This window comes from Crinia signifera, chromosome 6 (assembly GCF_055691185.1).
Source record: "Crinia signifera chromosome 6, ASM5569118v1, whole genome shotgun sequence".
NCBI classification, from domain to species: Eukaryota; Metazoa; Chordata; class Amphibia; order Anura; family Myobatrachidae; genus Crinia; species Crinia signifera.
Window position 1 is genome coordinate 115,556,422 of NC_139222.1, and position 23,933 is coordinate 115,580,354.

General features: G+C 42.8%; 1 protein-coding gene across 1 annotated transcript in view; it reads left to right on the forward strand.

The window, feature by feature from the left end:
• APCDD1L (APC down-regulated 1 like) overlaps positions 1-23,933 on the forward strand; it is a 42,361-nt gene that overhangs the window by 12,646 nt on the left and 5,782 nt on the right. The gene's annotated exons all lie outside the window — the stretch shown is intronic.

The window sequence follows — 23,933 nt, forward strand, 5'->3', positions numbered from 1 at the left end:
TGTTGCTGCTATTTTTCTATGCAATGGAACACGAATTTCAAACTCGTTAATTAGGCTGGTTGCCAAAGCATGTGGTTTGAGCAATTCACCTATCAAAAGCAGATCTAAAATATTTTACTATTTCTGGTGGTTTGCAAACTACTGATTGATGCACTGTATATTTTGTCATTTTCAAAACTCAACAATGTGGTCTGATCTATGACTGTTTACCATCATGTGGTAAAAAGTGCAGCTTTGCCTTTGATATATTGCAAAGTTTGCAAATCGCAATTAAACAAAAGTTGTTTGGGCCATACAGTACATACCTACATGACCACCCTTAGATTTGTGCAGGGGGCAGGTCCTAACGATGCAATTCATATTGACTTACTTGAGCAAGGCCCAGTCACTTGAGAAGAAAGTACAGTCTTGGAGAGCAGGTTACTATGGTCTAGAGCACCGATTCTCAATCTCAGATCTCAAGTACCCCCAACAGTGCACGTATTCCAGGTCATCTGGCAGGTGCACAGGTGTGCTTATTATTCACTGACACATTTTAAAAGCTAATTATTTCACCTGTGATTCTGTGTGGAGACCTTAAAAAACATGTTGGGGGTACTTGAGGGCCAAGGTTAAGAACCACTGGTCTAGAGTACAGGTTCTCAAACTTGTCCCGAACAGTCCATTACCACCCAAATTGTATTGGACCAAACCAAAACCCAGTCCATATGCCCATGGACATTTGATCTGAATTGAGCCATTTTTCAAATGTTTCCATAATTTGAAATTTGGATTTCAAATCCTAATTTTGGGTTTTGGATTGCAAAAGTTTTTAATATTTTAGCTGTTTTTATCATATTATTATTATTATTATTATTATTATTATTAGAATTATTGATTTTGTTTTATCAAACTAAAATCCAAACCAGGTTTTTAGGTGGAATTGGGGAATCAGGATTTTTAAACATGTTTTAATATTCCCAAATCCACAACCTGGCCATCGGGGAATTAAGACATTTCTCAAATATATCTGGGGCCATTACAAACCTCTTTCCGGCAATTTACAAGTCTGAAGAGTATTTGCTGTAACATAATCGGAGGCTTAACTACAGGGTGGCTAGACTGGCTCTCCCAAACAAAATGGAGCCCTCCCAAACATCAGTCCGTAAATCCTGTAGATTAAATATGTGATTTGCCCATTTATTTCTGTATACAAAGTGACATGTGATCCGAGTAGGGATATGTTGGCGTATGTCATAATCTGGTATAGTCCAGGTTTTTGACTATAAAAATGATTAGAATGAAAAAAATATATAGTTATAACTTATAAATATCATATTTACTCATATATATTATTCATATAATTTGTGTAAAATTGGAATAATAATTAAATATAAATATATACACTGCTCAAAAAATAAAGGGAACACTTAAACAACACAATGTAACTCCAAGTTAATCACACTTCTGTGAAATCAAACTGTCCACTTAGCAAACAACACTGATTGACAATCAATTTCACATGCTGTTGTGCAAATGGAATAGACAAAAGGTAGTGCTTACAGTCCAACACCGTGCAGGGCGTTTGGCATTTGCCAGAGAACACCAAGATTGGCAAATTCACCACTGGCGCCCTGTGCTCTTCACAGATGAAAGCAGGTTCACACTGAGCAAGTGACAGACATGACAGAGTCTGGAGATGCCAAGGAGAATATTCTGCTGCCTGCAACATCCTCCAACATGACCGGTTTGGCAGTGGGTCAGTAATGGTGTGGGGTGGCATCTCTTTGGGGGGCCGTACAGCCCTCCATGTGTTTGCCAGAGGTAGCCTGACTGCCATTATGTAGCAAGATGAGATCCTCAGACCCCTTGTGAGACCATATGCTTGTGTGGTTTGACCCGGGTTCCTCCTAATGCAAGACAATGCTAGACCTCATGCGGCTGGAGTGTGTCAGCAGTTCCTGCAAGATGAAGGCATTCATGCTATGGACTGGCCCGCCCGTTCCCCAGATCTGAATCCAATTGAGCACTTCTGGGACATCATGTCTCGCTCCATCCACAAATGCCACGTTGCACCACAGACTATCCAGGAGTTGGTGGATGCTTTAGTCCAGGTCTGGGAGGAGATCCCTCAGGAGACCATCCGCCAATTCATCAGGAGCATGCCCAGGTGTTGTAGGGAGGTCATACAGGCACGTGGAGGCCACACACACTACTGAGCCTCATTTTGACCTGTTTTAAGGACATTACATCAAAGTTGAATCAGCCTGTAGTGTGTTTTTCGACTTTCCTTTTGAGTGTGACTCCAAATCCAGACCTCCATGGGTTAATACATTTGATTTCCATTGATAATTTTTGTGTGATTTTGTTGTCAGCACCTTCAACTATGTAAAGAACAAAGTATTTAATAAGAATATTTCATTTTAATTCAGATCTAGGATGTGTTATATTAGTGTTCCCTTTATTTTTTTGAGCAGTGTAATATGTATATATATATATATATATATATATATATATATATATATATATATATATATATATATATATATATATATATATAGATATCTGGAAAGACCGCACTCTCACCCAACAAAGCAACACTTGGGGTGCCCGGCAAAGGTGCATGCAAGAGCATGTACCCAACAAATAGTCCAGGATCCACACTCAGTGTGGAAGCAGAGCACTCTCCAAAATCACAAATCAGCCTTGTGATTTAGATAAAAAGATAATTTAATCCAATAAGTGCAGTTAGGCAATATACTTAAGAGTATGTATGCTCCGACGTTTCGGTCCCTCCCAACATGGACCTTTATCAAGGAGCCTATGGCATACAAAGGTTACAGTCAGTAAATGCATGTATAAGCTGAAAAGGTAAAACATACATTTAAACTGGAAAAAATGACATAGTTACGTTTTGCATCAAAATAGTATTCAGTCAGCGGCGTGTGTATCAGCCTGGTGCAGGATAGGGTCAGCAAGCTAATCCAACTGCCCTCCTGTCCGGCTATTTATACCTGATGGGGGGTTAAGTGCTGGAAAGCGCCACAGACACAGGTCTGTGTAGCGCTATACGACTTCCGGTGAAACCGGAAGTTCAGCGGCCGAGAGCCGGCCGCTGGAACGCACATTTGGAACGCACAGCTTCCGGGTTAGCCGGAGCTGTGCGCGATCGCTGTCATTAGGGTTAATTGAGCATGGTTTGAAGTAATAGGGTTTCTGGGGCTGTTATTAATACAGGACAAGCCCTATGGAGCTAAATGCTGATAATGAGAATAAATTCATAAACCATGTTGCGCTGTCAGTAGCGCGAGGTATAAAGCCGGACTGATTGGCTGTATTTACCAGGGGGACAAGGGGTTAATGTGGTGTAGTAGTAGTAATATGGTGATGATTCAATTAGTGGTTATATGTGATTGGGGGATTAAAAGAAAATAAGCAAGTAATGGTGATAGCGCAGTAGTAACGGTGCTCGCTAGGTACATGAACACAGATACACCCACACACACACACATGCACAAACAAATGGATTTGCACATGAAGCGATGTGGGTGCATATGCACACATGTACTCGTGGGTCCGGGGGGTACAGTGATATATGAATAATATTAGATTACTAGGTAGTGATTAGTGATGGGGATCGTGATATGGGGTAACAGGGATAAATACTGGGGGTGTTTCAAGTTAGTGCAGTCATAATGGTGCTCGCTAGGTGTATGGGGACAGATATATACACACACACATGCACACACACATTGAAGTGTGCATGAAGTGATGCGGATGCATCTGTGTGCATGCACTCGTGGGCCCGGGGGATGCTATGATTTATGAAACCACTGGGTGATGATAAGTGTTATTGGGTGCTTGGGATAAATAATGGGGGGTGTCTAAGTTGAAATCAGAGTAAGGGTGCGTTAGGTACTTTCTAATTTATAATAATGGAGTGTTGCGTTCTTTATTTATTGCTATATTTCTATTTTTATATTTTTTCATTTTTTAGATGGGTAGGCTATAAGTCCTAATATTGTATCACTTGTTCGAACACAATAAGGGGGGGACACTCCGTGCAGAGACTGCAGTGAAACAAAATACAAAAAAACAAAGTATGTAAAAAACAACAGAAAAGCAAAAAAAGAAGGAAAAAGCATGTGCATAGACTTTTTGATAAAGACTGCTCAGGTACAGGTAAGTTCGGGTATTGTTCATCTCAAGAATATGGAAAGGGGATTGTTCTCATTGAGTCCCTTGGGAGCTAAGGTGTCCAACCTGTGGATCCACCTGCTTTCCAATTTTCTCAGGATCAAGCCCCGGTCTCCTCCACGGGGGGGTGGGGGTACCCAGTCAATGATACGGCAGCGTAAACTTGAGTTCTGGTGTCCTGCAGACAGAAAGTGGCGTGGGATAGGTAGTTCGGCTTTCTTGAGTTCAAGTGCGGCCCTGATGGAGTTGCGATGATTCGCCATTCTCTCCCGGAATTTTCTGGTTGTCATGCCTACGTAGGCTAGACCGCAAGGACAGTTTAAAAGGTAAATTACATGGTCCATGTTACAGTGTAGACGGTATTTAATTTTTATTGGTCGACCGGTTTGGGGATGTGGGAAGGTTGGGCCTGGTGTGAGACTGTTGCAGGTTGTGCAGCCGGTGCACCGAAAGCAGCCCGGTCTTTTTGAGTATAGCCAAGTGGTATTGGTGTCAGTCTGGGGGCTCATAGTAGGGCGCATGAGGAGCTCCTTCAGGTTTGGTCCCTTCTTGAAGGCCACCATGGGGGGGCCATAGTTATGCATCTTAAGGGTGTGGTCTGAGGCTACAATAGGCCAGTGCTTTCTGAGGCTTTGTTGAATTGTAGCAGAGGCATGGTCATATTTATTTACAAAGACCATTCTTTTGGGTTTGGGCGTCTGTGTGGTCATTCGGGGTTCGCTCATATTTTTCCTGGCCTTGGTCAGGCATCGGTCGAGTGTAGTTCCTGAGTATCCTCGTTGCTTGAATCTCTCGGTCATTTCATTCAGTTGGGGTTCCATGTTGGTGACGTCTGTATTGTTCCGCATGACTCGCATGTATTGCGAAATCGGGAGGTGTTCTTTTAGAGCTGGTGGATGCTGGCTTGAGGTGTGGAGAAGCGTGTTTCGGTCTGTATCCTTGCGGTAAAGACTTGTTTGTAACCTGCCATCAATTATTTGAACCTTGATGTCGAGAAAGTTTATCGATTCACCATCGATGAGGTGTGTAAATTTTATGGGGTGGTCTTTGGAGTTCAGAGATTTGACCATGTCGGAGAATTTATCTGGGGTGCCCGCCCATAGCAGGAAGACGTCATCTATAAATCTCCTGTAGAATCTGATCTGTTCGCGATATGGAGGTAAGATGTGTTCATTCTCGTAGTCGAGCATATACAGGCCTGCATATGAGGGTGCCAGGTTCGACCCCATTGCGGTGCCAGATACTTGGATATAGTATTGTTTCTGGTAGGTAAAGTGGTTGCAATGCAGGATGGTATCAGCCAGTTCAACCAGGAAGTCAGTTGGAGGTGTGAGTACAGATCGTTCATCCAGTTTGGATCATAAGGCTCGGAGGCCATCAGAGTGAGGTATCACCGTGTATATATATATATATATATATATATATAAGAGAATGGAGGAGGCGCACACAATGAGCATATATATTCCAACACTTTACTAAAAAATAATAAGCTCACAAACATGTAAGTTTTAAAAGATGCACGTCATCACTTCACCAATGTCGCTGTCACGGTGACTGGCTTCCGTGCAGGGTCTCTCAATATACCGTTCAGCGGCTTCCACCACCAGACAGCAACACGATGTTCCCCACGGCTTCACACACAGACCCGGCTAGACTTCCAGCGTCACTGCTAGCACGCCGTCAACGCGTTTCGTCACATCAGGACTTCGTCAGGAGCACGCCGTCAACGCGTTTCGTCACGTCAGGACTTCGTTTGGAGCATGCCGTCAACGTGTTTTGTCACGTCAGGACTTCATCCTGACGTGACGAAACGCGTTGACGGCGTGCTAGCAGTGATGCTGGAAGTCTAGCCGGGTCTGTGTGTGAAGCCGTGGGGAACATCGTGTTGCTGTCTGGTGGTGGAAGCCGCTGAACGGTATATCGAGAGACCCTGCACGGAAGCCGGTCACCGTCACATCGACATTGGTGAAGTGATGACGTGCATCTTTTAAAACTTACAGGTATGTGAGCTTATTATTTTTTAGTAAAGTGTTGGAATATATATGCTCATTGTGTGCGCCTCCTCCATTCTCTTCTATATGAAATTGCCCCTAGTTGCTGGAGACAGTGGACCCCAGGAGAAGAGGCTGCACTACATTGCAGAAAAAGGCATTTATCCTCACTACAGACCTACCTAATAGTGGACGTTGCGCATGGGAAATCTTGTTGTATGTATATATATATATATATATATATACAGTATATATATATATATATATATATACATACGCACACAGTTTAACAGTCAAAACTCACCACTAAATAGTGTGTGTGTGTGTGTGTGTGTGTGTGTGCATTTGTGTGTGTGTATATAAAACTGGCTCTGATGCTGCTAACCAATGCCTCTCCAGCCATTGACCTCACTGCAGTCTCATTGGTGTACATTGTACTATTATGTTACTATTCAGTACAAGAATACAAGTTAAAATGATACACTGGCCAGGAGATGCTCAGCGCTTTATGTATCAAAGCCTCCGCTGCGCTCGGGACCCAGCAGCACTCAGCTTCTTCCTGTATAAGCCCACCCCCACACTTCTGTGTAACTAGCCAATGAGAGTCTGGAGGCAAATTTATACAGGAAGGAGAACAAAAGCTGAGTGCTGCTTCTGAGTGCAGCTGGGTCTCTGGAACACAGCACTGCCGATCCCATGGGTCAACCAGTCTTCACATATATTACATGTAACATTAATGGTATGTTTAAACCCCCCTCCCCTCTCCCAATGCTGTGTGTGGTCTGCCCTAGTAGCTACCACTGAAGGTGTCCATACTTTAGCACCAATTTCACCCGATCCCGCTAAGAAATCGGTCCAAATTGGATGCGTTTGATGTTGGGTCTGATGTGTGGTCCCGTGTGCATAGGACCTGAGCCAGAGTTCAGACCTGCTGCCCGTCTGACCTCAGACTTGGCCCCCCTCCCGGCGGAGGGAACAGGGTCATATGTGATACAACGCATGTGAAAGGACTGCATGCGATGTATCGCATGCAATCCTGGCACCCGGGAAGGTCCCGGGTGGCTCAGCGGAATCGGATGGTCCATGCCCTAGTGTATGGGACCTGGAGAATGACTAGCAGCTGGGTAAGTGGAGCCAATACACTTACAAAGCTTTGACACTATCTTACTACGCTGCCAAGCGCATTTCTAATATACATGATTGGGATATGATAAAGCATGTCGATTTAAAGGTACGTACACACTGCACGATGATGTAGTTAACGCTATATTGGTTCATATTGTCTAGTGTATGCGCACTATATCGTTAACGATGTGCGCTTCCGCGGGTCATTAGCTATGTCCTCCACTGGCTGTGTATGCAGGATGACAGAGGATATTTCTACCAGAAGCAATTCGCAGCATGGGCCCTGTCCCCACTCATTGCACACAGCGTCAGCAAGTGTGTATGTACTCTGCTGGGTACAAATATCGTTTAATATGTACCCAGCTGAAGCATTTATAAAAATCTAATACGAGGCCCACCTTGAGAATTTGCCTCCAATCTTAAATTCATATTGTGGTTGAATCGCTCCCCTGAGACGATTGGCGTGAGCGGGCAGGGCAATCTGATAGTTCTCCATCCCGTTCGCACCTAGCAGTGAGCACCTAGCATGGCGTTTCATGGGCATTCCCATGTAAATATGCCTGTGATGCGGGGGCAGGCAGCTGACGTCGGTGGATGTCATCTGGCTGCCCGCTTCCTGCACAGAGCGCTCATAGATGGAAGACACCAGGGAGATGTCTCAGATCTGCAAGCGATGTAGAAATCATTCGATGATCGGTGACCATTGAATGATTTCATCCCAACACGCAAGCTGCGAATGGATGTTTATGCAAACCATTCATTTGCATGCGTGAGGGGAAACACGACACGGGAGGGGGGTGGGCAACATTTGGTGGACTTGCCAGTCAACCAGAATAAGGGCCCTAGTTTGCAAATTATCTAGAATAAGGGCCCTAGTTACACCCCCTGCACATAATAATGTATCAATAAAAGCACTGGTCATTAAATAAATGTCATTGTCATTAAAAGTAATTTTGCAGCTCTTACTCTACTATATTCCATAAATTCTTTGTCTTTGTTATTTTGTTTTCTTCCACTTCGAATACTCACGTGTTCATCTTTGATCCTGTAGCCTTTTCCAATATAAATTTTGTCCTCCCATTTTTCTAACTGCTTTTTTTTTATTAGTGAGCACAATGGTAAAATAAACTTCAAAGTGTCTCCATGAACCTTCATCGATCACTTTCGGTTATCTTCTCACAACAAATGGTTTTATAAATTATGACTTTTCTGTATGTTTTCCACATGTCAGTTATAAAGAAAACACATTCAGTGTAATATGTAAACATTAATTTGAACTTTTCAATATAAATTCAGTTTTAGATAACGCAGCGTATCAAAAACGAACAATTCATTACATGAGTCATTCCAGAAATTCTTAATGAAAGATGGATACACATTTGGGGCCTTATTCTAGTTCACTCTTAGAGGCAAATTCCTTCTTAGCTGGACAGAACCATGTGCACTGCAGGGGGGCAGATGTAACATGTGCAGAGAGAATTAGATTTGGGTGGGGTTTTTCTTCAAAGTGAGATCTATATTGCAGTGTAAAAATAAAGCAGACAGTATTTTCCCTGCACAGAAACAAAATAACTCACCAAATCTAATTCTATCTGCACCTGTTACATCTGCCCCCCTGTAGTGCACATGGTTTTGTCCAGCTAAAAAGGAATTTGCCCCTAAGAGTTAACTAGAATAAGGCCCTTGGTGAGGGGGATGCGACCTCACAGAAATGTGTCATGCCACTATGTTCATAATTCTTAGTGCTTGCCCAGGGCTCCCCTACTTTTAGTCTCTTCTCTGGGGAGAGGAGGGGATGCAGGCCCCCTTTGGGGGTGGAGCAGGAGTGTCACATAATTAGGCCCCGCCCACAAGATGGGAAAATGCCTGCAAATCACTTGTCCATTGGTAGGGTGTGGGACTAAATTACATGATTCAGGTAATTTAGCCCCACCCCTTCACACAGTCACCATGATTACAGTAATTTTATCCCTCACAAAATTAGCTCAGACACTGTTATGTGTCATAAAATGAATAACTTCTGCAGAGACATGTCTCAAGAATCATTGGCATAGCGGCCCCTTCAATATCTTGCTGTAGGGCCCACAAAGTTTTGGTTACACCCCTGGACTACAGATTAGAATTCCTGCTGATTGATACAGTAGTGCCAATATAGAGTGAGGATACTGCTGCCACATGTATGGCTAGTGCTCTGACCCTGGGATGGGGAAATTGGGCTTAGCCCCTACCACAGAGCATCATATCAAACTCCATTTATGTTCTAATTAATAAAGAGCGCTTCTCCTTTAATACAATTATATTTCTTTTCCATATCTCTTCCAGAATGTAACCATGACCTGTTTTTGTACACGAACTTATGCCAATGTGGTCTTGACCACAAACTCTGTAAAACTGCAAGGATATGTAATAGAAGCTTTTTCTGAAAATCTATCATCAACATTTTGGATAATCATATTTATGTTTAAATAAAGTCTTGAAATGGCAACATTCTATACATTTCACTGTATCATCATCTTTAGAATAATGTTCTCCACATGGTTAGTGTTTTGCAATTCCTGTCTGTGTCCTCTTCTCTAAATCAAACTTTTGTTATTTTAGGGGTTTTGCTAGACCGCGACCATCGTTGTCCTGAGGCCCATGCATTAGAATTTTCCCAGAGCATGTCTTAATTTTGCTACCGGACATGTGATACTTGGGATACTAATTCTGTGAATGTATCTATATTTACAGAATTTAAACGCACCAATCATTTCTGTGGTCTCATGACTGTTGGGTCATCAGACCTGCCAACTTAAAACATTTCCTTACTGAGTGAGTCTCATAAACTAATAGTTCTAGCTCCAATTTAACATTACAGCTATGCATCAACAAAATAACCTCTCAAAAGCCGCAAGTAAAAGACCATATTAATGTCCATATGCTGAGTCAGGGGCATTACAAGGGTTATGTAAGGCACACTTTAGGCCCCTATATACTGATGCGATTTGGGCCGATTTCACCTTATTCCAACGGATAGGGACAAGAAATAATCCAAAATTGCATGCGTTTGAAATCTGACCCTGTGCGCATCGGATCGGAGGTCGGACCTGCTTGCACGTCCGACCTCCGACTCTGATCTTTTCCCGGCGGTATGGAATGGGGTCGCATGCGATACATCACATGTCAAAAGACCCGGGTGGCTTAAGGGGGATCGGTTGGCCATATACTGCTGCAAGAAATCACAGTAGTCTATGGACACCTATACACCTATATACAGTTATCCACAACCAAATCATAAACAGAAGGAAGGTATATTGATATATTGGTTTTATAACTCATTCACTATTAGGTTTGTTTTAAATGAAACAAAACCCCCCCTGTAATGCAGCACATGTAACCTTCTTTCTCATCTAGGAATGAAAATAGCGATAAACCTGGTTATGAAGCACTGCTTAAACAGAAATGTTTTCAGGATGGTTTGGATACAATTGGTCAACAGTTATGTTGTCATTACATTTTTCTATATGATTGATATATTGACATGATGAGCTGCCGACATTCGGTCCCTGGTGGTCTACTGATGTCTTAACTTTGATTCTGTTCTGTTTTACAGTATACATTCTGACTAATAATATAGACTTGGTAGATTTTACATCATGGACATACCTTTTTCAAGCACTGTACAATTACAGCCCATTACGCCCATTATTCACGCACACAAACATATAATACACACACACAACATACTTCAAAATATACAGTTAGCATACACACCTCCCCTACATGCATACGCATTGCAGTTTGTCCTTTGTGTGTGTAGCTGTGGACCCTTGGTGACGGGCGGCTGGGTGGTGCAGAGACTCCATCTTTCCTGTTCCCCCCTGGGAGAGCTACCTGTTGCCTGTGATCATGGAACGCTGCCCAGCAAATGGCTGGTTGAGCAGTCGGCGCTTCTGTAGACTAACACGGAGGTGCTGACAGCTAAGCAGAGAGAAACAGGTAGGCTGCTCTGATCACAGGTAGCCCGCAGGTGTTTTAGAGACTGAGACAAGGGTACCGCCATCTCTGAACCCAGGATTTCTGTGTATTTAGAAACCCCCCCCCCCCCCTGGGTGCACCACTGAACATGGACTTTACAAGCTAATTGGCTTGTACATTGTCTGTCTCCATGTTATCACTCCCCAAGGCTTAGTACATCTCCCCCATAATCCTTTGCTGAATTTAGTCTAGACCTCCATTAATACAGTTCAAACATCTAAAGAGATGCTTTTAGCTTGCTTGAACAGCTTTACACAATCCCAAAACTACAAATCTTGTCCAAATTAAAAGGAAAATTAAAAAAAGACAGAGTTCAGAAGGGCCCTGTGGGGCCAGACTTAACTGTTTTTGTAAGCTCAAAACTGTTATGTTTTCAATAAATTCCATGGGAAGGAAGACGCTAAGCTTCATCTGGCGATGATCTTATGACCCCATTCTGTGGATAATAATGTTTTAGTTTTGGGATATGAGATCACGTTCTGCCGGAGAGTAATTTCTATTTGTGTCCATTTTACTAGAACTGTACACCACAATGTGGGCTTTTTTTTCATATTTGTAACATAAACCAGAAGGTCTCATACTATCACTGCAAATAACTCAATCCCTGCTCTTAAACCAGTTAAATTGATAAATAACCTGATGTGGTATGTGGTATCAGTACAGAAGCTTAATACAACTATCTATACATCAGACAGCTGTAAGAAGTGTATAGCGGATTTAGGTTTCATAACTTCAGTACTGTTCTAAATACTGTGCTCTCCATATACAGATGACAATATTTGCCATTTAGCCCTGCCCACTACTCATGGATCTGCGAATCATACATTTTTTTTAGAGGAGGGATAGAGATTGAGAGCCTGGCCCCACCCCTCCGAAGATGCATGCAATGTCTCCGCTCTGGACTTCTGCCAGGGAGGAGACATTAAGGGCCTTATTCTGGTTGGTGCGGCCGGGCCGTACGCGTACGTTCCGGGGTTTTTCATGATCTGCGCATGCGTACATTCGCTAATGCGCAGGCGCGAACACTCCACAACGCTTACGGACGGGTCTCTCCGTGCGAAAAAACCTGTACGCGAGAGTACGGGCATTGGGGGCGGCATAGGGGCGTGTTGAGGGGAGCGGCCGAAATAATGAGGGAAAATGGGTGTAAACATGGGCGTACACGGGGGTGTGCACCAAAAATGAACGGTGCTACTACCGCACGATCGACTAAAGCACCGTTCATTTCGGACACAAAACAGGCGGCCGCCAACCGCCACCTCAGACCACCCCTACAGATACCGCATGCCAGCGTGCGCCTGGGTTTGCTAATTTACGCTGATTACTACTCAAACACATACACCTGAATGTAATAACCAATGCTGCAGTCTATTAAGTCCAAACCATGATTTCACTACCTGCAAGCCACACACAGCACGCAAACACATTGGAAGCTTATCTTTCTACACTTCTCTACATTTAAAGGTTTGTTTAATTTAAGGTAAGAATCTTTTTAAGACCTGCTTATATATGCTAAGGTAGGTATTTGTTAAACAGTTAGACACATTCACTACGTGCTTTCATAGACTTTACACAGTAGCACACTCAATCTACACAAGTCGACATGTGTCAACGTGTTCACTCTAATACAAACATAGGTTTTGTATTTATGATACAATAACATAAACCACATCTAACACCTACAAAGGATGTTTCAGCAATGTTTTAAGCCCATGGCCACTATTTTGCACATTAATTAATTCAATCAATTAATTAATTTTCATAATTATAGTTGAAAGGCAAGATTTGCAGGTCCATATATGTGAAGGGTATGTCAGCGTACACGGACGTACGCTCACTCTCACGAGCGGTGACATAAGCTGACTTTTCTATTGAAAACAATAGGGACCCGTCCGTGCAAGCTGGCGTACGCTCAGATAGCCGCAAGAAGTCGGTGGGAAGACGGACGAGAGACGTCCGTAAACGGTGGTGTACGCTCAATTGTACGCCAGTTGTCGGAGTGTAAGGGCTGGTCCGTCCGTGTACGTTGGCGTACGCTCAATTGTACGCCACTCCCCTTCGACGTTGTTTCTGCCCGTACGTATGCGGCTGATTTGTGGGTGGACTTAACCCCAACGGCCGCGTACGGATAGCGTACGTTAATAGCGAACGTACGCACGTTTGGCCGCTACGATCAGAATAACCTCCTAAAGGAGGAGACATTAAAGATAGGCGATTGGTGCACCAGGGCCTATGTGTCTTTTTCACTCAAAATATTAGACATATAAGGAAAGAACCAGAAGCAGTATCTTGCTAAAAGCCCATGATGACCTTTTGACTGTCGACCGAGCCATTGTCAACCTAATGCTTGTGTTGACCTTCCAACCATATCAACCTATGCCATGTTGACATTCAGTGTCCGACCCAATGCATGTCAGTTTTATTTGTGTCGACCTAATGACTGTCAATGATAAACCTTTGATAAAGCTACCTGGAGTAGCGATAACCGTCAGGAACTCACCATCCCCAACTACTCTCATACAACTAAGGACCGTGGGATTGCAGACCCGAATACTTCCATCTGGACTCCCCTCCAAATCTCCATTTTGGATACAAACAAACACACTTTCCATGGAAGCTAGAGGTTGAGGACATCATCCCGCTTTGTCAAAGTCAGCGGTTGGAGCTGGTAATTTGGGCCATCTTTAGGCCACTCCTGGATGATCCATCTTGTCGTCCCTCTATATTGCTCAATTGGGGAATCTCATTGTTCCACATGGACCTTTAAAATCGGGACTCTCCTGGTCATTCCACAACCTATTGTCGGTTTGGTGAGATCTTTTGGAGTTTTTAACTCTCCCATCTTTTATTGCATCATAGATTGTTTTATTACTGGCTTAGTATGTCATTTTAGTAATCTAATAAAAACCTTGTAATAGATCTACCAATCAGTTTTTTTGTTATTCAGTTAGTAGCGCTGCTCATTCCCCCTTTTTTTCTGTACTAATGACTGTCAATACCTGCTCATGTTACTGTTTAGGTGTGGGATAGGTTTAGCACTAGGTGGTGGTTACGGTTAGGTTTAGCGATAGGGGGCCAGATATAAAATGTAGAGTTATAAGTGCAGGCCAATTAGCTCCTAACTGCCATGCCACAGGCTGTGTTTGAAATTGACAGGAGCTGATTGATTGGTGGTATATCACTCTCTATTTTAACACTTTTTAAGGCTTAGTACATCTTGCCCAGGGTATGGTTGCAGTTAGGACTCTAAAGGTGCCTACACAATGTAATTTTTTTAAAAACGATATGGCCATTTCCGACCAATCGGAATGATCAATCATTTAAAAAGTTACTGTGTGCGGGCTTGATGACCATCTGATGTTGGTGCCCACAGGTCATTCATCGAGCCTTCATCAGGCAGAAAGATGAAAGACCCATCATGCAGAAACATAGCCACATCGTTAAAATGTGTAGGCATGACAAACGATGTGGCCATGTCCCGGCAAGTCCCTGCCGCACTGCATCTCCGCAACCCCTGAGAGTTCTATTCATCTGAAATGTCCTGCTCACCGCTGGCCTTTCTCTCAGTCTGCCAGTGGTGGAGGTGTGGCGGAGGCGGGCTGTGCCGCAGACCCCGAACACCCCTGATCATGGCCACACTGAACAATTGAATAAACTCTCTGATTGTTGAATCAATCCTTCTGTGTGTTACCATGATGAGGGGTGTTCTGGATTTCAAAGAAAATTGGATAGCTATCGCATTGGATCTGATATCTATACGTGTGGGCACCATAACACTGTAGAATTGCTATGTCAACACGCAGAATGTTTATATTATTGCCATGTCAATATATATCATATATATATATATATCTATATATATATATCTATATATATATATAGATATATATATATATATAAAAATTTATATATATATATATATATGGAAGATAACAATTTCACTGCGCTATAGAAGGTATTTGTAGGCTGCAACTCTATAAGTCCCCCCTGTTAGTGGGGGAAGAAGAACAGCATAGACAACAAGAATATATAGAGTGCGCCTTCTTTAAGTAATACCACCACCACCTTTAGTATAGATGGTAATAAAGCTCTTGTTTGAGTATCACAAGAATTTACAATTTATTAAAACATCAATAAATAAAACAGATTGCAGTATTGCTTCGTTTGGTCATTCATATGGAGTCAATGATTTAATTCGTCATAATAACCCGACGCGTTTCGTCACTTGGACTTCATCAGGGGCGAAATAGACTCTAGGTGGTGAAAACAAGAATTGGCCTTAATGTATCGGTCAAGACGATCATAACCAATCTATGATGTGGTTCTATATAGTGGTATACATACCGAAAGAAGATGCTTCAAATTAAAAAGCAAACGATTAAGCTGGTTCCTCAGTAGTAGTTAACCCCTCCCTCATGCACCTGGGTAATGGTACTGAACTAATTGAGCATCTACCACTATCTGTATGGTTCCTCAGTAGTCTTGAACCATAAAGACTTTAAAATCTGTACATATCACAGTAGCATCTTCAGAAGATGAGCTCATAGGATTTCTTATTTAAGAGGTATAACGGGGAAGGTACATACCAACTCCAGTGTGAAATGGGCCAAACAGGGCGATATGTAAAAGAGGTTTGTCCGTCAATCCTCTCTAAAACACAATTATAATATGTCACTACCTGTGATAGCGTACATGGTGTGAAATTCAAGTGGCCTTATGGTTTAAAGCTTTAAAGATTTGTCACTATACTAAAACTTCCAATTTACAAAATGTCATAGTGCAACATACATTTGCATATAATTATCATTCGAATGAACAGCATGAACTTGATGCTGATAGTCATATATATATAATCATATGTCAATATATATCATATATATATATATATATATATATATATATATATATTGTGACAAGGAATCACATTCAATGGATCAAGATGAAGTCTTTATTTTGGAGCAGGTCACAGCATTACAGGTACACAGCAAGAATGGTAACAGCATTGCAGCATACAGGTGTCGCAGCATAGTACAAGCTCTTCAAAAAGCTCCAGTGGTCCCTACCATAGCCCACACACCAGCCTATCAGTTGTGCAGCTATTCCACCATCAAGAGCAATGACCCTCTGCCCTGGAAACACTTTTATTAGGAAGCCACAGGTGCTGCTTAATCATTCCAACTTTGATCACATTAATTTTCTTGCTGCTGCTGTTCTAAAACCTGGACTGGATCTTCCACGTTACTTTCATCTGTATAGATGTTGTCCCTTCCACACTCCTCCCCCTTTAGCTTCAACCACCCCGGTGAAGCTAACAAATTTTCTGGTGAGCTCTCTGTCTCCCCCACCTCTAGTTGTGTCATCCGCTCGGGTACACAGCCCTCCATAACTTCCATAAGTTGCCCACCTCGTCCTCTTCCTCCTCCCCGAGCTTCACTATAGGGTTGCTTGGAGGATCGGAACCTACAAACTTCCTGTAAAGGGCATCCACATTGAGGTGCTGATCCCCTGGATGATGCCGCACCTCAAACTTAAACCACTGTAGGGCCAAAAACCAACGGATCACACGAGCATTCACCTCTTTGTTCATGTGCATCCATTGCAAGGGAGCATGATCTGTGACCAACAAAAACTCTCATTCCAACAAATAATATTTTAGGGACACAACTGGCCACTTAATTGCCAAGCGCTCCTGCTCTACAGTCGAGTTCTTGCATTTTCTGGGCAGTAAATTTTGGCTAAAGTAGAGGATCGGTTTCTCCTCTCTATCTACCGCCTGGTGAAAGGACTGCCCTCAATCCTGTCCCAGAGGAATCTGTCTGCAAGAAAAACTGTTAAAAAAAAAAAATCAGGAGCTTGCAAGACAGGCTCTTAACATAAAGCTTGTCTGAAATCTTGCCAAGCAGTTTCCTCTGGTCTAGACCACCTTATTTTGTCTGGAGATTAAAAGATAAGGTGGTCAGGAGGCCCACTGCTGCCCGGTCACCCTCTTCCTGCCACCCAATGTTTTTCTCTGTCACACCCTGCCTCCCCCTGCTACCCTCTTACTTTCCCCATCACCCACTGCCGTGCTGCATATTGTAAACTTCGACTGGGCTGGAGGAGAGGGGTCCAAAATATATCTTTGCACCTGGGCTCACAACCCATAAGTTCCGCTAACTAAACAGGTCAAAGGTTAAGCCAGGCAAATAGACAAGTTCTATCAAGTCAGACAAGCAACTCTTTTGGCCAGGCAGCAAGTAAGCTTATATCAATAAATGTAGACAAATAACATTATAGGTAGCTGAAAGCAGGTAAGGCAAAAATCTATCAGTAATTTTTAAAGAATGTTTGCACAGCTTACAGTAACTGGTAAGAATGAGAACAGTATCTCTGGCAGTGTGGTTCTTATGTAGGGTACACACCAGGACGACCCGCTCACGATGCACATCGTGAGCGGGTCGTCAGTGTCTCATCCGACCCGCTCACGGTGACGCGGGGGGCACGACCCGCTCACGATGTGCACCGTGAGCGGGTCCGATCCAATGGCGACCCGCACCCGGCTGTATGGTCGTCATTGAGATCCTACCTGCAGCAGGTAGGATCTCAATAACGACCGACCGACCCGCGGGGCCGCGCATCGGATCGGTGTCGGTCCACACCAGGACAGAAAAGGGCCCAATCACCACACAATCTACATCCAATTGGTCGGAATTGGATCTAGATTGAGGGGATCGGGCCCTAGTCGTCCTGGTGTGTACCCAGCATTAGGTACAAGACCTCCAATTAAGATTGATAGAATTGTGATCATGTGACTGCCAAGAAACCTGGTAGTGTCATCCTAATTGCTTAGCAATGAGCAGGCAGAACTGAGAGAAAGATGACAGCAGCTACCTGCTGTGAGCCACCCACCACCAAGGCTCCTGACAGAGGATGGATGAACACTTTATGAAAGCATATTTTCACATAATTCCCTTTGAAATCACAATTTAGATTTCTAAAATGTATTACACTGATTAAAGTTTTTTCCTAAGGTTTACTCAGTATTCACTGTGGAGAAACAAATGTGTGATTTATGATTTTCATTCAATCTTATCTAATTTCAAGTAATAAAAGCCAGGTACGACTTGGCTAGGTGGACATTGACAGAGGAAAACACAAAAGAAGCAGCGCTACAACCACAATGAATAAAAGAAACCAAGTGTTCAATAAAATTGATTTATAATAAATATATAACACAATTTAATTGACATATACACACAATACATACAATGATAAATAGCCTCATTCGTATGAAGAATTTGCAAGCCTTAGTTTGTCATATGGCTCTAGGATAAGTCATAGATTAAGAGGTAAGTGCACTTTACCAATTCAGCTGCCAGGAGGTGATGGGTGAAGTTTCAAGAAAATGGTGAATCCTCTGTAATTCTACGGTTCCCAATCTGATCCCGCTGGAGGAACATTTAAAGCAAAAGGACCCTCACATATTCCCCAAGTCCTCTCTGGTGATGCAGTGCCCCCAGTTACCGCTGGAGGAGCAGAGGGTGTGTGAAATGATGCAAGATCAGGGAAGAGTCCTCTGGGTGATGATAAATGGATACAATCTCCTGAGGATGTCCCAATAGCTTAGGGTCCTGTCGAAGGCCGCAGTGGGTCCTGTGATCATTTCACCAACATGGAGGGGGGAGCGGGGTCGGGCTGAAGTGATGGCAGCTGATGTGAAAGGTCAGTCCTAGAGTCCTGATGCTGTAAACCCTGACGCGTTTCGCTACTGTCTGTAGCTTTTTCAGAGGTCATTGACAGAAGGTCAACATGAATAAGGTCAACATGAGTTTTCCTATTTTTTTGTCTATGTTGACCTATATAGACATGGACATCTTATAAGTGTACCACTTCCCCTTTCATGGCTCGCTGCACTTGCTTTGGTCACGGTGCCTCATTGTGCTTGGCACATTATTAAATTCTCACTCTATGCCAATTTGGATAGTAAAGTATGAAAAAACACCTTTTAAAAAAAATAAAACGTGAAAAACTCAAGTCAACCTTATTCAAGTTGACCATGTCCATGTTAATCTTAAGCTTGTGGCGACCTCCTGTCAGTCGACCTAGTGACTGTAGACCTAGACAAGTGTACACCCAATGGTGGTAGTATTATATACTGTATAAGGCAAAAAGATACGTACATATGTTTCATTTCTTGCACTAGAATCCACAGTATTACAAACATCTGTACAGAAATATATGAGGTAAGTTGTGAACCTCTGTTGGTACGATGGTGACAGCAAAAGCATAAGATCTAACTCTATTACAGAAACAAAACACATACACACAATCTGTTTTTTATCCAGGCGCGACAAGGAAACTGCGTGTGTGGATTATCAGCTCAGCCATGAATTGAGTCAGATGATAAATCCAGAAATAAGGTGATAACAAACATGTGAAGGGCAATTCCTTATAAAGCTAAACCTACAATGTTATCAGGAAAACTAGTTCAATGTGTTTCCTTTATTAAATAAACAATATAATTTATTTATAACTTGAATTTATTTGAAATGCATATGTAAAGCATTCATTTCTTTATACTTTTAATTTCTATAAATGCCTATAAATATGGGTGGGTTTTGTATTGTTGTTGCACAGAAAAGCTGATATGAATGACCATGAAGACAATGTACAAGTATATCTAGAAAACAAGCTATTATGGAAATGCTTTGACACCTTGGAGCAATTGCAATTTGAAACTACAGTAGGAGCGGCAGGAAAGAGGCATGCGGCATTGGCAGTTGGGCAGGAGATTTCAACAGTCGATTGAAATCAATGGGCAGTCGCTAAGTGGCTGAGAGATGTTTGTCATGGCTCTCAGCCAATCAGTGGTTTCCCATTGATTTCAATGGGACTTTTGAAATCTCATGCCCACCCACCACCACAGAAGCCTTTTTTCTTGCTGGTGCTGCTGCTCTACTGCTACTGTGCGCTGCTCTCCCCGCAGTAGGTGGCAGCAGCAGGATAGCACATAAGATTGCACTACCTTCCCCCCCTTGCACTTAGGACTGCACCGTCACCCCCAAGCTGTCGACTGCACCTGCGCTGCTGGTATACTTGCACTGCCGACACAGCCACCACCGGCACTGAGGATACCGCTGGCACTCCTGCACTGCTGACACAACTACCACCCTGCAATGCTGAAACCGCCATTTCCCTCAAACTGTGTACATCACCAGCACACCTGTATTGCTGACAGGGTCAGCTGTGATTATATCCCACACTGTATCCAGTCTGCTCTATATTCCGCACTGTATCCCAACCTATATATAATCTACACTATATCCAACCCTCACAGTATCCAACCCACTGTTTCCCGCACTGTATCCAACCCACTGTTTCCCACACTGTATCCAATCCTCACCGTATCCAACCTGCACTGTATCCAACACACTCTATTCCGCACTGCACCCGGCCCACACTGTAACCAACAATGTATCTGATCCATACTGTATCTGACCAACGCTGTATCCTGTACTGTAACCCTGTGTGTTTGTTGGTGCAGTGTGGTGCAACACTGTGTGTGCCAGGGCAATGTGGTGTTACCCTGTGTGCAGCAGCAGTGGAATGTGTACAAGTGGCACACAGCGATGTCATGTGTGGTGTAATGTGAATTAGTACTAATATACGGACAAGCCCCCTTCTGCATGAAGCCACCCCCTACATTTTGGCGGCTCGCGTTTGGAGCACACTGCCCCTGTTTTCAGTTCCCTTTCTGGCACAAGGCACCAAAACAGTTCTTCAAAATATATGTTGACTGTGGTGTGGTGGCACCATTTAGAGCACATTATCTTGATATCATCTAAAACATATGCTAAGACAATATAAACAAAAATGTATAAATACTACACTTTGTAAGCTACTAAAATAGATATGAAAGAATGAATGACCAATATTTCACTCTAAACAGTACACAGTATTTTTATAATTTTCATAAATAATATTATATGACATGAAAGCGGTTATAGCATAGTTTAGTAAGAGATTTTAATACTTACATTTTCTATGGATTGGTATTTGCTCCAACCATATTTGGATTTCATTGTTCTGTTTGGCTTAATCAGTGTCAAGGGACAGCAATGGGAAGTGTGCTGGCTCCCACACATGTCTGGCTAAATGTGCGTAGTAAAACACTGATAATCTCTGTGTGAGTTAGATCAAAAAGTGTGAAAATTTGAAAGTCATTCCAATAATATGCGTCAATGAAGGAGGTTCAACGTTGGGAATGTTTTAAGATAACTAGATAATAACAATCCAAAGTTATTATGTGTTTTTTCAAAAGCTGTTAAAGGCCATAAGAACACATTCATAGAAAACTGCAGCCAAAGAACTGTCCCCTGCATAGAGATATCTATCTTACAAAACACAAGGAAATGTTGGAGCCAATTATAGATCTTAGAAATTAGTCATAATAATTAAATTATTGATTTTTACACATAGTATTAGAAGTTATATATTTTTATCCTAAAATATTTACATCTATAAAATACAGAGGGCCAGATGTACTGAGCTTCAAAAAGACCAGCCAATCAACTCCCAACTGTCATTTTTCAAACACATAATCTAACATGGCAGGTAGGAGTTAATTGGCTGGTGATTTTTCACTCTCCACTTTATAACTTTTTGAAGCATTTTACCTCTGAATCAGAGGCAGCGGCTGTCCTAATATGGTCACCTCTGAATCAGAGGCAGCGGCTGTCCTAATACGGTCACCTCTGAATCAGAGGCAGCGGCTGTCCTAATACGGTCACCTCTGAATCAGAGGCAGCGGCTGTCCTAATACGGTCACCTCCGAATCAGAGGCAGCGGCTGCCCTAATACGGTCACCTCTGAATCAGAGGCAGCGGCTGTCCTAATACAGTCACCTCTGAATCAGGACCATTGTCGACAATAGAATCCAGGTGTTCGCTTTCCTTAATAAACAAATAATATAAGAATATATCAAAATATAATGTTCTGTATATGGTAACCAAATTAATGAAAGTAAATGAAAGGTCAGTGTAATGAAAAGGTTAACATTCTGAGAGTTGCTGTTTGCAAGCTTCCTGCCTCTGTGTGACAGAGCAGTGCTGTTTTCATGGAGACTCAGAGAGGATTAGGGTGTCTCTGGCTGGTTTAACAGTGTGCCATCCTGTCTCAGTCATGTACTGTATTAGAAAGTAAATGAGAGCACAAGAAGATTTCTTTGGGCCATAAAGTAATGTCATGCAGTGCTTTCACTCTTCCATTACTCCACACTCTCAGCAAGAGACTAATGGCAGCGTACATCTATGTATTTTGTCCCACAAGTCTGTATGGTAAAACCTCACATCTGCTTACAAAATATTAAGACAGATGAGTTATTCCAGTTACTCTATTTCCAATCTGTGTGCCTTGGAATAAAAAAATCCAATAAATCCATGCATGCAGAGAGGAGAGGCAATGATGATGCCAGCACGGAGCTAGCATTACTGAGTTACACTGGTTTCTATTGAGTAGCAATGGCACACAGTAATAGGGGCTGGTGCTGCCCTAAAGAGTGGGTGTGGAATCGCCCCACATCATTCATTTTGCTTGTTTCGGTAAACATCCCTTCTTTCAATATTTATTACTGGGAAATATAGGAAGTTGGTGAAAATGAAAAGACAGAAATGAACAGAAAACAACAGGAAGTGTGTCAGTCACTAACACCCCACCAACCTCAGTAAGAACAGAGTAGTAAGGTGGGGTGGTGCACTTCTCATCATGTCCAAGACCCTCTGTATGTTCCTCAAGTTCTGTCCATGCTCACCTTGCAACCCCTCTCAGGAGCCTAATGGATGTTTTATGCCTTATGGATGTATATATATGTTGCTAATGTATATACCTCAATTCAGCTTACCTCTGTGAATTAAATAGAACTGTATATAATGGAATATTACGTGCTGGGTCTGAATAGTGACATACTTGCCTAGATCAGGGTTGCCTGCCCTCCCGGAATGGCCGGGAGTCTCCCGAAAATCCCCCATTGCGCCCCCGATCGCGGCCGTCTTCCCCCAACCTCTGCATTTAAATGCCGCAATCCGCGGGTCTCAGAGGAGGGGGCGGAGCTAAAATGTCACAATCGCATGACCGATATAACAATATAGTAGTTTTGCCACATACCCTGAATGATAGATTGTGTGATATATAATTAGCAGCAACATTCACCTGCATGTCATCGTTGCCAGGATTCACCCATTGGGTGTGCAGCACATGCAGACAACCTGTGGGAGCATATTATCACAGGTACACACTAGACTATATGCATACGGCCCGTAATCTCTAACCTGGCAACATCGGTTTTTTTAAATCAGGGTTGGCCAAACCGGTCTTCGAGATCTAGCAACAGTTGATGTTTTCCAGCCCACCTGTGGATCTGTAAAATGTGTTGGTCAGGAATGAATGGCCAATGTTTCAAAATGTGAGCTAGTAATAACTACACCTGTGCACCAGTTAGGTGGTCTAGAAAACGTGAACTTTTGGTAGATCATGAGGACCAGTTTGGCCAACCCAGTTGGAAATAATGCACATGTGATTTCCAAGAAAAAAAGTGAACGGTGCACAGCAAGCGGAAGTACATCTAGGGAGAAACCCAATTACATATCT